Here is a 13,352-nt window from a genome sequence, read left to right on the forward strand (position 1 = left end):
GTTGGGGGTACTTGATGACAGGGTTGAGAACCACCGTCATAGAACACATAACACATCACCGCACTTTGTATTGTAATGGTGCATCACCATTTATTGTTAAATGAATCCCAGCGCACCTATGCGGAGTGCTGCAATTCACCGCCAAGCACCGATACCGCTGCGCTGTGTTTTGTAAAATAGAGCAGGGCCCGAGTTCTCAGACATTCACACCCTATTCAGAATTTCATTGGCTGCATAGCGCCATTTACCTTGAAAAACGTGACGTGTGAATGGACCCTTCATATGCCCGGCAGTGATTCCAATATAAGTTGGAAACCTCCTTTACTATCCATTATCCTCCCTGGTCATTGATTTACATATTCCTACATCGAGGCCTCATACACACGATAGGATCGCCAGAGATAACGGTCTGATGGACCGTTTTCATCGGTCAAAACCGATCGTGTGTGGGCCCCATCGGTTGTTTAACCATCGGATAAAAAAATAGGAACTTGGTTTAAAATTTAACCGATGGACGCCTAACCGATAGGTCAAAACCGATCGTTAGTAGGCACAACTTAAAAATCCACGCATGCTCAGAATCAAGTCGACGCATGCTTGGAAGCATTGAACTTCGTTTTTTTCAGCACGTTGTTGTGTTTTACGTCACTGCGTTCTGACACGATCGTTTTTTTAACCTATAGTGTGTAGGCACGACGGACCATCAGTCAGTTTCATCGGTTAACCAATGAAAACGGTCCTTCAGACTGTTCTCATCGGATGGACTTAACGTCTGCTGACCGAAGACCCATCCACCCCCTTCATTCCAATGTACATATTATTTATGACAGTTTTTCACACTTTTTAGTGAATTGTGTGGGAAAATGAATGGCCTACAGTTCTAGTCTTCTAAATTACCCCGTTTCATCCCCACCCCCCTCGAACGTCTGATTTTACAGACTTGGTTTTAATCTGTTTTCCTGTTGTAGAAGAAAACTGTGAATACTGTTGGTGATGAAAGGGTGCCCCGGCCTTGGTGGTCTTCACAAATTTTAACTCTTAAAATTCCCAATTGGTTTTCTTCTCTGGGTGGAACTGGCATGCCGCTGATTGTGCCCAGAGAGGATAAATGTGTAGCAAACACACAATGACAATGATATTTGCTGCAAATCGCCAGCCTGTCTCCTACTTTATCCTTTTACCGTCTCTCCACCAGAGGAAAGTCCATTTCTGCATTTTTCTCATTACAAAGCAGGGCCTGGAGCATTCCTGTGGGTCCTGTTAATACATTCAGTATGGAATCATTTCCGTATTTGTTCAGACTGGCTGCCCGTCGATCGGCGCAGACTCTGGCCATCTTCTGTCTGAAAGGGTTTTAGTGCTGGGGCTCTTCCAGCTTCTCAATGATCATTCCTATTTATTTCACGTAACGCTGATATAGGCTTATTTGTGGTGGGGGGAGGGGGGGGCTTGCATTCTAGGCCGGGTTCACACCTATGCAAAGTGAATGCGCGTTTCCACCGCATTCAATTCGCATAGCAGGAGAATGTGACTGGCTGTCTATGGAGCCGGTTCACATATCTCCGCAGCGGGTCCGGTGCGATGTGTCGGAAAAAAGAGTGCCTTTTTTTTGGTGCGTTTCAGCTTCAATTTCAGCCCAAAATTCGGGCTGAAATCGGACCTGAACCGGTGAACCAGCACACACCGGCCCCCTGCTGTGTGCCGCATGCAGCGACAGTGTGAACCCGGCCTTAAAGTAACAAAATTGGCAATATTCCCAAACCCAGATTTTCTAGGGCTGCTTCTGGGGGAAATGACAAAAAAAAAACATTATACATGGATGTGCTGCAATACCAGATATCATCTGCAGGTGGCAATGCATAAGAAATCCAGCAATTATAGCTGAAAAGTAGAACTAAAGACACAACTTTATTTTTTTTTAATTTTGAATAGAATGGAGGATTGGATCACCTGTAAGGTTTCTATTGCTGTCTGTGCCCCTGTTGGAGAGGTAATAGAGGGGACATCTTCTAATGGGGACACTAGTTCTGGTGACCTCGGGGGTCCCCAAGGATTTCCCTTAAAGGGGGTGTAAAGGTACAATTTTTTTTTTCCCCCCCTAAATATCTTCCTTTACCTTAGTGCAGTCCTCCTTCACTTACCTCATCCTTCCATTTTGCTTTTAAATGTCCTTATTTCTTCTGAGAAATCCTCACTTCCTGTTCTTCTGTCTGTAACTCCACACAGTAATGCGAGGCTTTCTCCCTGGTGTGGAGTGTTGTGCTCGTCCCCACCCTTGGACTACAGGAGAGTCAGAACGCTCTCTAACACACAGCTCCTTTCTCTACCTGCAACGTAGAGAGCGTTCTGACTCTCCTGTAGTCCAAGGGACGGGGCGAGCACGACACTCCACACCAGGGAGAAAGCCTTGCATCACTGTGTGGAGTTACAGACAGAAGAACAGGAAGTGAGGATTTCTCAGAAGAAATAAGGACATTTAAAAGCAAAATGGAAGGATAAGGTAAGTGAAGGAGGACTGCACTAAGGGAAAGGAAGCTATTTAGGGAAAAACAATGGTAGCTTTACAACCCCTTTTAATTTGCAGAGCTTTTCTCTCACTTCCTGTTTTGCTAATGAGACAGGAAGTGAAGGTAAATCTCCACAACTGGAAATAGATTGTAAAAACAAATCTGAGAACGGTTATATCCCTCTCCTGCTCTATCCAAAATGGAAAAAAAAAAGTTTAGCCTGTAGTTCTACTTGAATCCGTAGCGATGATTAGTGGCGCTCACTATCCTAATACACAGATTTTTCAGTGTTTATTTCCACCATTCAGCTCCCTCCTCCCAGCAGTGACTTGGCTGCCTGCCAGCTTTCTGATCTCTAATGTAAACACAGAGTAGGTGGGCACACAGAGAGAGGGAGAAAGCAGAGTGCCAAGGCTTGACATGAAGAACTCCACTGCTCCTCTTTTGAATTATTCCGCAGTGCTACAGAGGGCTTGTTTTAAAGCTTTATTTATAGCTTGTTGAGGACCTAAGAAAAAAAATTCATAACCTGGCCACAGTTTTACTTTAAACTAGCCTGTGTGCTTAGTCACTTTTTTGACCTGTGGGCGGCAGCCATTTTTGTTTAGGGCAAAATGAAGTCATCATTTCACTTTGGAAATAACTACTGCCTGTCCACAGGCTTTTTAATGTCTAATATTTCTGATTTGTGGAGTGCTAATTTATCCACTTGGCACTTTGTTTTTGTTTTTCTTAATACTGTTTGTGTTGTATTTTTATTGTACATATACATGTAGATACCATTTAGAAATAAAAAAATAAAAGCCTTTTGAAAGCTTTGGTGTGTGTTTTTTTTTATTTTATTTTTTATATAAACCAACTCCATTGGTGTCCTCCTCTGAAAATGCTAGATGCATGGCTGTCATGTCAATCCTTATGCTTCAGTATTTGAGTCATTGACGCAACAAGTAGGCAAGAATTCTAATCTGTATATTGTTCTGGGTCCATGACTGAAAATATTGAAGGCAGAGAGGGTCAGTACAGCGTATCCCCGAAAATGAACCCGGGTCTTATATTAATTTTGGCAACAAAAGACACAGTAGGGCTTATTTTCGGGGTAGGTCTTACCATGTAATGTGCTGTCTTTTCTCCCCCTCTCTGCCTGTCGGAATTGCCCAGTGTGAATTGAGGTAAAATCCTATAATCCACTCTATTACAGTATTATATAATGTACAATGTGTGTTTCTGTAATATAATTGTGGCAAATACCTTCATTATAGCGCCGCTCTGCGCTTCTGTGACCCGCTGAAGCTCTCTTCCCCGCAATTATATTACAGAAACGCACACATTGTACATTATATACTACTGTAATAGAGTGGATTATAGGATTTTACAAGCATTTTAAACTAGGGCTTATTTTCAGGGTAGGGCTTATAGCAGGGCTCGACAAATCCCGGTCGCCATGGCGACTAGAAATAGGGTCCTGGCGACTTGGCTTGGAAGGGGGGCATTTTTTTTTGTGAGCTGGCTCCATCTGGTGGTGCCCGTTGGTATTACAAGTTAAGCATTACAAGTTAAACAGCAATTCTAATGTAATTTTTCACTATTTTCACTGCCATCTTCTTCCCTCTAATTAGAACCCCCAAACATTATATATATTTTTTTATCCTAACACCCTAGAGAATAAAATAGCGATCGTTGCATTACTTTCTGTCACGCCGTATTTGCTCAGCGGTCTTACAAGCGCACTTTTTTGGAAAAAAATTACACTTTTTTAAATTAAAAAAATAAGACAACAGTAAAGTTATCCCCATTTTTTTTTAATATTATGAAAGATAATGTTACGCCGCGTAAATTGATGCCCAACATGTCACGCTTCAAAATTGCGTGCGCTCATGGAATTCCCGACAAACTTTTACCCTTTAAAATCTCCATAGGCGATGTTTAAAAAAATTCTACAGGTTGCACGTTTTGAGTTACAGAGGAGGTCTAGGGCTGGAATTATTGCTCTCGCTCTACCAATCGCGGAGATACCTCACATGTGTGGTTTGAACACCGTTTACATATGCAGGCGCTGCTCACGTAGGTGTTCGCTTCTGCGCACAAGCTCGTCGGGACGGGCGCGTTTTCTGGCTCCTAACTTTTTTAGCTGGCGCCTAGATTCCAAGCAAATTTGTCAAACCCTGGCTTATAGTCCTAGATATATATCCTGGAAAATAACACTAGGTCTTCTTTTCGGGGAAACACGGTATAATAGCCAGAACATTCAGAAGTAGGTCAGCAATGGAAAGGAGAGATTTATTGGACAGGTTTACTTTCATTGAAATGTAACAAACGGGTAGTAGATCAGCCCAAACTGGCAGCGGTGTATATAAACCCCATCAAGGATCTTTTGCTTTCCTTTGAGCTTTTAAATATTCTATTGGAATTTTTTTTTTATATCTGTTTGATACAGTTGTGATTAAAATAATGGCAGTCCAACATCACTAACCAGATCAATCACTGTTTTTGGTATAAATTATATTTTTGCTAGTATGTGTAGTAGAGCTGCGCGATTAATCGGGAAGAATCGTATCGCGATTCTCCAGCCCCCACAATCTCACCTGCTGGATTTGGCGATTCTCAGCGTTATAAGCCGGATGCTGCTGTGGAGTGAGGCTGCCTGTGTCCCTGTGTTGGAGCGGAGGGGAATCATCGGCCGCGACGGAGCCAGCGTGAAACGCAAATGGTTTAGAGAAACCGGAACTGACGTCAGCTAAGAATCGGAGATACAGGAACTGACGTCGGCTAAGAATCAGAGATACCGGAACTGACGTCAGCTAAGAATCAGAGATACCGGAACTGACGTCAGCTAAGAATCAGAGATACCGGAACTGACGTCGGCTAAGAATCAGAGATACCGGAACTGACGTCGGCTAAGAATCAGAGATACCGGAACTGACGTCGGCTAAGAATCAGAGATACCGGAACTGACGTCGGCTAAGAATCAGAGATACCGGAACTGACGTCGGCTAAGAATCAGAGATACAGGAACTGACGTCGGCTAAGAATCAGAGATACAGGAACTGACGTCGGCTAAGAATCAGAGATACAGGAACTGACTCTGGCGTCTCCTATCTGACCTGACTTGCCCTGTTTCCGGATCAGTTTGCTTGATCTCTGTTGGCTCTACTGCTTTAGGATTCAGTTTTATAGAGCTCAATAGCTCAAGTGAACAAAAATTGCAAATGGTGTGATTCACCCCTTTATGGGGCAGCTCATTCTAGGTTTGAATTGGACAGATCCCGCCTCGGTTCAAGATTTGATTTTCTTGGCATCACCGTTGGAATTGCCTATTAACCCTGGTGGGGGTATCAAGCTATTATGCCGAGCATGTGAGTTTTTTGGTGAGTTTTATTCTTTTGGGAGTGGATTCACAAACACAAGTGGTGCGGTGGAAGATTTACATCAAGTTCTCTTTTAGAAAGAAATTATTTGTCAACAAATTGAAGTTTAATCACTTGGATATTTGTGTGTGTATATATATATATATATATTTATTTATTTTATTTTTATTTTTTTTATGTCACATTTAATAATTTGTTATACCTAAATAAAATATAAATATAAATATATATATATATATATATATATATATATATATATATATATATATATATATATATATATATATATATATATATATATATACTCTTTAGTACTGTTTTTCAAAAACAGAGCGCTGTTTTTTTTTTTTTTTCATTTAACCACTTCAGCAGAAAAAGTGTTAAGCAGGAACACAGCTTTTTTTTTTTTTTCCAGTCACAGCATCCCCACACAGTCGGCAAGCACTCCCTAGGAGCACACTTAACACTTTGATCACCCCTGATGTTAACCCCTTCCCTGTCAGTACAGTTACAATGCATATTTAGCACTGATTGCTGTATTGGGGTCACTGGTCCCCAAAAAGGTGTCAGGTGTCTGATTTTGTCTGCCGCAATATCGCAGTTCTGCTAAAAATCGCTGATCGCCACCATTTCTATTAAAAAAATTTTTTTTAGAACTACAAATATCCCCTAGTTTGTAGAAGATATAACTGTTGCGCAAACCAATCAATATACACTTTTTTTGGCCAAAAATATGTAGCAGAATACATATTGGCAAATTTGATTTTTTTTTTGGTTATGTTTTGTAGCATAAAGTAAAAAATATTTTCTTTCCAAAATTGTTAGTAGTTTTTTTGTTTATAGCACAAAAATTAAAGGGTCACTAAAGGAAAACATTTTTTTGCCTAAAATTAATACCTGCAAGGTAGACAGACAGAATAGTGTAATGATTCTGTTAAAAAACAAGTAAATACCTATTAAATTCCTTCATCTATATCACCTCCGGCATTCTAGTTTCTGTTCTTTCATTCACTTCCTGGTTTGCGGCGCTCGTTCATGTGAGAACTACATTTCCCATGATGCATTGCGGCACGCCCAGTAATTCACACCTCCTTGAAGTCTCTAACACGTAGAGAGCGTCCTGCCGCACAGATGTAGTTCCCAGGAGGGGGTGAGCACGTTACTGACCACCGCAGTAAAGCCTCCCGTCACGGTGGTCAGTAACAATCAGACAAGCAGGAAGTGAACAGAACAGAGAAGAAATAGAGCAACTTCTGAGCAAAAACGAACAATGAGGAAGTGAAAAGAGGAATGTCTGCAGGTAAAGGATGCTTATTATGAAAAAAAAAAAATTCCTTTAAAAACCGCAGAGGTGATCAAACACAACCACCAAAAGAAAGCTCTATTTGTGGTGGGGGGGGGGGGAAAGGAGATCGATTTTATCTGTGTACCGCGTCGTACGTCTGCGCAGTTGTCCGTTAAATTAATGCAGTGCCGTATCGCTAAAAATGGCCTAGTCGGGAAGGGAGTAAACTTTCTGGGGCTGAAGTGGTTTATTGAAAGGGACGTGTTCAAAATAAGTCTGGTGAAATTCACACTTATTTTGAACACGTCCCATTCAATAAACCACTTGGTGGTGAGCTGTTGGTATTAGTTATTACCATCAGATGTGTAAGCTGGCGCCATCTGGTGGTGGTGGTTGGTATTACAAGTTAAACAGCAATTCTAATGTAATTTTTCACAATTTTCACTGCCATCTTCCCTCTAATTAGAACCCCCAAACATTATATATATTTTTTATCCTAACACCCTAGAGAATAAAATGGCGATCGTTGCAATACTTTGTCATGCTGTATATGCGCAGCGGTCTTACAAGCGCACTTTTTTGGGAAAAAATTACACTTTTTTTAATTAAAAAATAAGACAACAGTAAAGTTATCCCCATTTTTTTTTTATATTATGAAAAATAATGTTACGCCAAGTAAATTCATACCCAACATGTCACGCTTCAAAATTACGTCCGCTCGTGGAATGCCGACAAACTTTTACCCTTTAAAATCTTCATAGGCGACGTTTAATAAAATCTACAGGTTGCATGTTTTGAGTTACAGAGGAGGACTAGGGCTAGAATTATTGCTCTCGCTCTACCAATCACGGCGAAAACCTCACATGTGTGGTTTGAACACCGTTTACATATGCGGGCGCTGCTCACGTATGTATTTGCTTCTGCGCGCAAGCTCGTCGGGACGGGGCGCGTTTTCTGGCTCCTTTTTTTAGCTGGCTCCTAGATTCCAAGCAAATTTGTCAAACCCTGGTGTACCCCCATCCCTGTTCTGATGCAGATCGTGAGTTCCTACAAACTGGGATCCACGATCTGTCATCTTCTATTACCAGTCCTCTCCCAGTTAAAACACACAATAGGGAACACAGTTAACACCTTGATCGCCCCCTAGTGTTAGCCCCTTCCCTGCTAGTGTAATTTACGCAGTAATCATGCATTTTTATAGCACTAATCGCTGTATAAATGCCAATGGTTCCAAAAGTGTCCGATGTGTCCGCTATAATCTCACAGTACCGATTAAAAAAATCGCAGATCGCCGCCATTACTAGTAAAAAATATATACTCAAAATGCCATAAATCTATCCCCTATTTTGTAGATGCTATAACTTTTGTGCAAACAAATCAATATACGATTATTGCAAAAAAAAAAAAAAGTATAAGAATACATATTGGCCTAAACTAAGAAACTTTTTTTTTTTTTTTAAATGGGGATATTTATTATAGCAAAAAGTACAAAATATTGTGTTTGTTTTTTGTTTTTTTTTCAAAAGAGTTGCTTTTTTTTGTTTATAGCGAAAAAACAAAACAAAAAACGCAGAGGTGATCAAATACCACCGAAAGAAATCTCTATTTGTGGGAAAAATATCATTTTGTTTGGGTACAGCGTCGCACGACCGCGAAATTGACATTTAAATCGACGCAGTGCCGAATCGCAAAAAATGGCCTGGTTATTGAGCAGCCAAATCTTCTAGTTAAAAAGCGATCAAAAATATATGAATCTGGCAAAATGTCTTGCTACTGGATTAACCAGATCACCTCCTATGATCATCACGACCGCGTTTGCGCTCCCAAAATGTACATTTGTTGTTTCCAAATTGGAAACCATTGCAGGGGCTTGTGAGATGACTATAAATTTTTAATTTTTTTTCCCCTGCAGAGTTGAAAAGATGACCAACCTCCTAGGACACAAAGAAAACAATGAGGCACGATGGGTGAAGGAGGAGTTATAAAAGGCCTGGCTTACAATTTTTCCGTTTGCCAGTGTCCCAACTTTTCCTGTAGGTGGCAGTATAACCCGACTCTTTCTGAATAGAACAGAAGGAAATATATAAATTATTAGTTGGTGCTTTAAAAATGATCCTGGCTGACATCTGCTAGAATAAAACTGACCGCTAATGCAGATGACAGAGTTAGTGACTGTAGTCTTGTATGAATTATTCAGAGTGGGAGGATTTCTCCGGATTAGACATGTCGCTCCATCTGCAGATGTCACCAATGCATTAATATTTGGGAAACCAGTAATAATCATGGATTTAACGCTGGTTCAGATAACTGCATTTGTTCTGGATGTTATGGGGAATATAAATTATAATCTGCATGTCTAGTAAGGATTAAGCTTCCCATTTAAGTATCAATGCCAGCAGGGTGGGGGGAGGAGGGGGGCACAGCTGGTGCATGTAGCATGGTCAATTGAATCAGAGGTGGCATATTGCAGTTTGTAGTTCCTCTGTAGTTGCTTCTGTTCCCAGCAGATGCCTGTGTCCTCGAGGCACCCGCTGGGAAAACCTGCTACTTATTGCCATATAGTCACGGCATGCTTGTAACTGTAATTGTATCATAGAGACTGGACCAGAGGTGATGTCCGCTATGCCCAGTGTTCTGCTGCTGTTTGTAGAACTACAACACCCAGCCATCAGGCCTTGATTACAACTGGGGCTGCAGCAGCAATTTTAGACTGGTTCACACCAGATGTAGTTTGGTGTGTTTTTAGCCACGGAAGAATTTACCGCCTTCCTGATCAGAGCATTTTTTGCGATTCGGCACTGCTTCCCTTTAACTGACAATTGCGCGGTCGTGTGACGTTGTACCCAAACAAAATTGGCGTCCCCCCCCCCCCCACCCCCTCTATAAATAGAGCTTTCTTTTGGTGGTATTTGATCGCTATAAACAAAAAAGGAGTGACAGTTTTGTAAAAAAAATATATATTTCTCTTTCGTTCATAGACGGACACAGCCTTCATTGACCTTAGGGTTATGCTTCTTCCTACCAGGAGAAAATCTCCTGGTAGGAAGAAGCATAACCCTAAGGTCAATGAAGGCTGTGTCCGTCTATGAACTCAGAGAAATGGATTTTACGGTGAGTACAAAAATCCTTTTTTTACCATGATTTTTCCGCGATTTGCGTTTTGCGTTTTTTTTTACCTGTTTTATAGCTGGTTGTCAAAGGAAATGTAAAAAAAAAATAATTGCTGGCTAAAAAAAAGAGATAATATAAAAAAAAACGCAAACCGCAACAAGCCCCGCAAAAAGCACTGCAAAAACGCTCAAAAGCAACATGCATAGGTGTGAATCGAGTCTTATGCCGCGTACACATGATCATTTTTCAGGTTGTAAAAAACAATGTTTTTCAGGCTCTAGAAAGAACAACGTTTTTTCAACCTGATCATTAAAACGATGTTGCCCACAAACAATCGTTAAAAAAAAAAAAAAATGCCCGAGCAAAGCGCGGTGACGTACAACACGTACGACCGCACTATAAAGGGGAAGTTCCATGCGGATGGCGCCACCTTTGGGGCTGCTTTAGCTGATTCCGTGTTAGTAAAAGACGATTCGCCCTTTTCTCGGTCTGTTACAGCGTGACGAATGTGCTAACTCCATTACTCCAAACAGTAGTTTTACCAGAACGAGCGCTCCCGTCTCATAACTTCTGCGCATGCGCAGGTTTTTCACGTCGTTTTAGCCCACACACGACCATTTTTTTCTTTTACAACCCGAAAAATTACAACGTTTAAAACGTAGTGAAAAAATATTGAGTCGTTTTTTAGAACCCGAAAAATGCTCTGAAGCCCACACACGATCGTTTTAATTGACATTTTTTAAAAACGTTGTTTTTTACCACCCGAAAAACAATGGTGTGTACGCGGCATTAGGGGTGGAAATACAACCCGGTTTGCCACCAGTTGAGACGAACCCTAACCTAATAGTTATTGAATTTGAAACGATATATATTAATATGTTCCGTCCTATACTATAGACACCTATGTTTATATGTGTTGTATTATTATGCTGAAAAATAATAAAAACATATTTACCCCTAACCTAATAGTATTTATTTTTCTATTATTCCATGAAACCCACCGCACACATGTCACGAACATACAAGCTCCGCCCGCTGTCTCTGGTTGGCGCTGAACTCGGGACCCCTAGCGCAGGCCAATTATATGCAAATGTCTTCTATTGTGCTTTTTAGACGTTGTTGTCAAATAGTCGTTTAGCTTGTAGGCACCACACATCTCACACCGCAAGACGAAACACGGAAGGCGTCGCGTGTGGCTGAGATCATGCCTCGTTGTCGTAAGCAAAGTGTCAATTGCCGTCTCCAAAATCCCCGGGACGGCGCGCCTCGGGGGGGCAATTAATACAGATATCCAGGTATCTATGGTAGCCAAACATTGCAAGTCATTAGCATCAGGCAGTAATTAAATTGCATAAATATACTGGGCAACTAATGAATCTTGCCTGCATCTGAGGACATCCTTATCTCCCCCCCCCCCCCTCCTCTCTCTCCCTCTCCCCCTTTTTTTTTTCCTGTTCTCCAACAAAACCTACTTAATGCACAGAGCATTGTAAGTGCTTCTGAGAAGAGGAGCGTGTACCAGCTGTGTCTCTCCCTCTCTCTCTCCATAAAACGCGATCGTGCGCTCGGCCAGCTTTTAACCCAACCCCAGAAAAAGGCCATCACTTGTGATAATCCTCCCTCTTTGCTGCAGCAGCTGGGCTGCACGACCATTACCAGATTACATGGGAGATATTGGGGAGATTTAGCCGGATTCAATCTGTTTTAAAGGCCATTTGGAGTTTTGCTCGGGATTCGGGATTCACCTCCTCTATCCTTCTGTCAAGGATTGATTTTTTTTTTTTTAATACATCATTTTTGTTTTTATTACATTGATTTTTTTTATTTATTTTTTCCCCTTCTGTCTTCTTTAGGATCGGTCACAGCAGTAAAAGGTAAGACCTATTTTTTTTAGTTGTTTATGCTCTAAATGGTAAAGGCATGTATATAGTTTGGACTGGCGGATTAGAGGTTAATATCTGTTGCAGCTGATGCGTGTCTGGACGCCGTTATAATACGGTGGATTGGTGCAGTCTTTTTTTTATTGTTTTCTACATACAAGGGGAGCTGAAAGTTGACATATTTTAGTCTGATTTTTGATAAAGAAATCAAGGCTTAGTCCCCTAAGCGCGGCTACTGGTCGGTTATTTTACCCACTGGCTTTTTAAATCTGGTAAGATCTCCTCCCTTGAGTTCTTGGCTCTGCCTCTCATTTCCAGGAAGTCTCACTCCTCCTGCTGCAGCAGGAGGTGCCCTGGCTATCGCCCGCAACATGCTGCTTTATGTCGGATACCTATGTAATGGTCATAGTGGATGGGGCGGAGCCGGGAACACAGCTGAGCAGACCTCCCCAGTGGGAGTCCCGGAGGGTTGCTAGGGATTCAGCAACTGGTCAGCGCCTGGAGAAGCAAACGACTGTTATGGGGTTTATATAGATGTTATAACAAATAAAATAAAGTGGGCAGAGCCCAGTGCCTCCCTTTAACCCAGGGGTCTTCAAATTATACGGCCCTCCAGTTGTTCAGGAACTACAATTCCCATCATGCCTAGTCATGTCTGTGAATGTCAGTGTGTTACAATGCCTCATGGGATGTGTAGTTCTACAACAGCTGGAGGGCCGTAGTTTGAGGATCCCTGCCAATGGGCAGTTATTATTTTGGCTACTATGAGCTAAAAATCATACCGTCTGGTTGCTATGGGTTACTGCGCTTTGTGTGTTGTCATCACAATTCTTGGTATTCGTAAGACCCCATACACACTATTCATTTTTCTGCAGATTTACCAAACCATGTAATATGAGGTCAGACCTTAAAGAGGAAGTAAACCCTGATGGGTTTTACTTCCTCTTTGTTTCCCTGCAAAGGTAAAGCATAATGGGCTACTATGCATGGCATACTAGCCCATTATGTGACACTTACCTGCAGGAGAAGCCCGAAATGTCTTCCTCGCGAGTAGCGAGCGTCCATTCTTCACCCCTCTTCCTTCCGGGGCCGTGAACTCCAGCTCTGTGAGTGGCCGGAGTCACGTGACGTCAGGAGCCTCCACTCACGGCATTACCCGAGTTAGAAAGGGTACGGGGTGCCCTTTCTAACTCCGGCGCATGCG

At 41.8% G+C, this 13,352-nt stretch overlaps 1 protein-coding gene across 1 annotated transcript in view; it reads left to right on the forward strand.

The window, feature by feature from the left end:
- The first annotated feature begins 11,756 nt into the window (after nt 1-11,756).
- GNG13 (G protein subunit gamma 13) overlaps nt 11,757-13,352 on the forward strand; it is a 42,940-nt gene continuing 41,344 nt past the window's right edge. Inside the window, exon 1 of the mRNA XM_040356449.1 lies at nt 11,757-12,142. The gene's annotated coding sequence lies outside the window, so the exon portion shown is untranslated. The remainder of the gene's footprint in view (nt 12,143-13,352) is intronic.

Source organism: Rana temporaria, chromosome 6 (assembly GCF_905171775.1).
Source record: "Rana temporaria chromosome 6, aRanTem1.1, whole genome shotgun sequence".
Taxonomy (NCBI): domain Eukaryota; kingdom Metazoa; phylum Chordata; class Amphibia; order Anura; family Ranidae; genus Rana; species Rana temporaria.